Source organism: Artemia sp. Qi Xiang Cuo, chromosome 7, assembly GCF_049724085.1.
Source record: "Artemia sp. Qi Xiang Cuo chromosome 7, ASM4972408v1, whole genome shotgun sequence".
NCBI lineage: Eukaryota > Metazoa > Arthropoda > Branchiopoda > Anostraca > Artemiidae > Artemia > Artemia sp. Qi Xiang Cuo.
Genome location: NC_142800.1, coordinates 51,549,623 through 51,554,229, shown reverse-complemented (window position 1 = coordinate 51,554,229; position 4,607 = coordinate 51,549,623).

Sequence of the window (4,607 nt, the reverse complement as noted above, 5' to 3'; positions counted from 1 at the left end):
TCTAAATGGAGATAGAGTTACGACAAAAGATATAGAGGAAAATGAAAAATCTTTTATCACCTGAGATATAAATGAAGATTTGTTCTATGAGGAAGAATCTGTGATAGTACTAAAATGATTAAAAAAAAAATTAGGCCCCAGATTCTGATAGTGTAGTAAATGATTTTTCAAAATATGAGAGTTCTGATATTAAAAACCAGCCGTTAGAAATTATGAGTATGATTTTTGAAAAAGGGGAAGTATTAAGCTATTTTACAAACATCCTGATTAAACTACTATAAAAGGAAGGTGGTAAGAGTGATTGTGGTAGTTATTGAGGCATTAGTCTGGTCTCTGTAGGTAGCAAATTACTTAGTAATAAGATACTTTATAGACTGAGAGATGCTGTAGACAAATTTTTAAGAGAAAAACAGTAAGGTTTTAGAAAAGGAAGAGGATGTGTATACCAAATTTTCACTCTTAGTTTAATAATTGAGAAGTCCCTGAGTCATCGAGCCCCTTTAGTCCTCAGTTCTATGGATTATGAGCAAGTGTTTGATTCAGCTGATAGAAGAGCTTTAGTAAAGGTTTTATCCTTGTATGGTATCCCCCTTTATATGGATCATTTTGATAAAATTTGTCTTAAGAAGCACAATCTTAATTTCGGGCCAGGGCGGTTCTAGATCAAAATCTTGGGGGAGGCCCAATGTGACAAGAGCGACAATGAGCAAAATCTTGGGGGGGGGGGGGGACAATGTGACGAAGGTGCCAATAATTGACCAATTTGACAAATTTATTCTAAAAAAGTGAAAAAAAAAACAGGGAAAAGACACCAGAAAAAATCTTAGGGGGCGGGGTTCCCCCCCCCCCCGCCGGGATCCGCCAGTGGTTGCTGGAAGTCTCAGCAATTTTTAATTTTGCAATGTTGCCATAATCAAAAAAGTAAAATTTGAAATGTATATCTTGTTTTTTAGCAGAGCAAAAATAATGCTCTGCCCTTTATAAGGTTTAGGGGACGGTAGCCTTGCTCTTTTTTGTGGTAATCCCTGTTATTTTAATTTCATTTAAATTTCTGTTCGTCTTAGGATTCATTAGTTCATATATAGCAGGCTGTGTTATCTTTTTCTTTGATGTGATTAGTCATTGTAATTCCTGTTCGTTTTGGGTTTTATTTACTCATTGATAGTAATTTCTGTTCTTTTAAAATTTGAACTATTAAATGGCTTTATTTCCTCTTACGTTAGCTTTCAAAATCGCTCTTTAATTTTAATTGCAAAACTTTTCTTTTAGATTAATTTCTGCTCGCTTTTAATTGACGGGGTTTTATTATTGGTAAATACTAGGAGTATTTGTAAGGTCTTTTCGTGTTTTTTTTTTTTTTGCTTGAGAATTAAAATGTTGGACTTTAATTTCAATTTTAAACAACATCGAAAAATTTAGTGAAAATTTTTGATCAGCATTCGTTCTATGCAATTTACTTTCAGTAACTGTTTTTTTTTTACAGAATTTTGGCAGGATGGTAAAGTTGATTGTTATTCATATGAATCGAAAATCTGAAGTTTTTGGTGTTTTTTTAGGGCCGAGGTCACCCTCGCCATCTTGTATACACCCTTAAAAGTTGTAACCCCTCAGAGGTTTCAATGACGCCCATACGGACAACTCCTTTCTTCCACAGGTTCGGCGGCGCAAGAAGAAGATTTGACAACGACCAGGTGCCGCATTTTTAGGCGAAACTCCAGTCCTCACAAAATTCCCGGGTGCTATGGCATGATTACTTGGAATGTGGTCAAGATAATACACAAGTTTTAATAATATGGGGAGCACCTAGCCCTTCGCCCCTGTCTCTAGGCAAGATTTCTAGCGCGTGTTTCGTCATGTGACACACCTCTTTGAATTTATGTGACAGTCCTCTGACGTCACGGTACACACCCTCGCCTTTAAAGGGTCAGATAAGTGGAGCTACCTACCCCTCAAGCCGTCACACCTACGCAATGCGTTTACCGGTTCTATTAAAGGGAACATGGTTGCCAAGACTGCGTGAAACACACCTCTGGACTCCAATGACGTCATGACACACCCCGTTTCAAACGGAGAGAACTAATATGCTTGACGCAATTTTATGTCGCCATGCGTCAGGAACCCATGAGGGAATCCCTTGTTTGATGGTTATGTTTGATGCTTATATTGCTGCTTTGGACATACTTAATAGTATGTCTGCTAGAAATAAGCTAGGAAGTAGGGCTCTTAGACAAAATAATGAAAAGAAATAAATCGTGTTACTAGGCCCTCGCACCTGTACAATGCGGTCAGCTGTTTCTACCGGAGCATTCTGACGTCACGATAGGCATAGGAAAATTTTGACGAATAGAAGTACATCGTGCCACGTGACTTATGAATGTTATTTTCAAGCCGATTGGAGAGACAAAATTTAAGGACCAGTTAGGTGCGTCCCAAATCTTTTAGTCTGGGCTGAACATAAGTATTGCGAGTCCTAGCTGACTACAACAAAGCTTAGGGCCTATTTTCGGGCAAAACAATTTTTTCGAAGTATTCCTCTGCATAAGTTCCCCTTCACCCAATAGCTTATAGGAATAAGTTTCAAGTTTTTAAGAAAAGATTGTCGGTCCTTTTTTGGACGAACCAACATTTAAGAAACAAGTATATTTTTCGGCTCTTATCCCTTTCCCTAGCAAAAATTCTAGTCCCCCTGCCCAGACCAAACACTCCCTAAAAATTTTTAATCGACCCCCAAGCCCTTCCCATGATATTATAGATGCGATATTTTCAAAGCCTGGGTTAGCACACTGCCTTTTGGTTTCCCTCTCTACATCACCGTGAATTGATTCGAAGATAGGGCCAAACCTTTAGGCAGATCAGAAACACACATTCGTTGGCCACCACATTCCCTCCCTCTTAACACAAAACAAATTTTTATTGCCTTATCCCCTCCCCCAATACTTCAGAATTTACAGCTAGATCCCAAAAAGTCGTTCCCGAGATGCTGCGGATATGGCATTTTAACAGTTTGGATGCACGGTTTCTTTTGATTTCCCTCTATCCCTTCCTCCAAGTCAAAATTTGAGATCAACTATTGCCCCTCAACACCCCTGAAAATTTACACTCATTCCCCCAAGCTGAATCTTGACGGAATTAGAACTTCATAGGAGGAACTAAATAGTAAAGCTTTGAACATATTTGGGTAGAGGGGAGTGCGTATCTTATTTACCTCAAGCGGCTTGGTATTGCAATGAGTTGTTAGTAGTAGTATAGAAGTCGTGGATTTGTTTCCCAGATGTGGCTTTTTTTTGCCATATCCTCTTTTCTTTGCTAACATTATATTATGTCTAACCCGTAAATTTTATAATTTATGCTAGTTTCCCATTACATTAATAATCAAATTTATCCTCTAAAACCTACTAATAATAATTCGAATTGTAACGTGAAGTGTAATACGTTATTTTCTCTCCCCCCCCCCCCCCTGCTCTCTCTCTATGTTATTTAAAAATTCAAATCTCTTCAAAAATGTTTCAACGAGGCACCAGACAAAATTATCTTTAATTTATCTTTGCTTTCTATCAACGTTTGGCAAACAGTTCGTGGTAAGGGGATCAATAGTAACCGAAACTCTAAAAAACGTTTTGATACCAATAGATACATCAAAAGAATCGAATTTTTATGCTGATTTCAAATATGTAAATTTCGTCACGATTAGTCTTACCCATCGGAAGTTACGAGCCTGAGAAAATCTGCCTATGTTCGAAAAAAGGGAGAAACACCCTCTAAAATCATGGAATCTTAATGAATCTTAAAATCACACCATCAGATTCAGCGTATCAGAGAACCCTGTTGTGGAGGTTTCAAGATCCTATCTGCAAAAATGTGGAATTTTGTATTTTTTGCAAGAAAAAAGATCACGGATGCGTGTTTATTTTTTTTCCAGGGGTGATCTTATCGACCCAGTAGTCCTAGAATATCGCGAGAGGGTTCGTTCGAAAGGAAATTAAAAGTTCTAGTGCCCTTTTTAAGTGACCAAAAAAACTTGGGAGGATCTTTCCATGGGGAAGGGAATTTTCTATGAAGATTTCCCGGTATTATTTGAAAAACAACCAGAAATTAAATTTAAAAACAAAATTTTTCAACTGAAAATAAGGAGCAACATTAAAACTTAAAACGAACAGAAATTATTACGTATATGAGGGGGTTCACCGTCTAGTCAATACCTCACTCTTTACGCTGAAGTTTTTTTTTAGTACTTTCAGAAGAGCTATTTATTCTAATTTAACGACCTTTGTGATTCAGGGTTCATTCCTAAAGAATTGGAACAAAATTCAAATTTTAGCGTAAAGAGCGAGGTATTGACTGGGGGCCGAACCCCCTCACATACGTAATAATTTCTGTTCGTTTTAATTTTTAATGTTGCTCCTTACTTTCAGTTGAAAAACCTAGCTCTTTTTATTTAATTTCCTATAGAGGAAGATTGCACGTGTAAATGTTGCTTTGATAGGAATCGTATAACCAAAACTACTTACATTCTAATGATTATCAGTTTTGTAGCTCAGCACTGTTGACGATGAGTTCCATTTTTCATAAATATTTCCATTGATAATATGTAGCAAAAAAATTAGGCG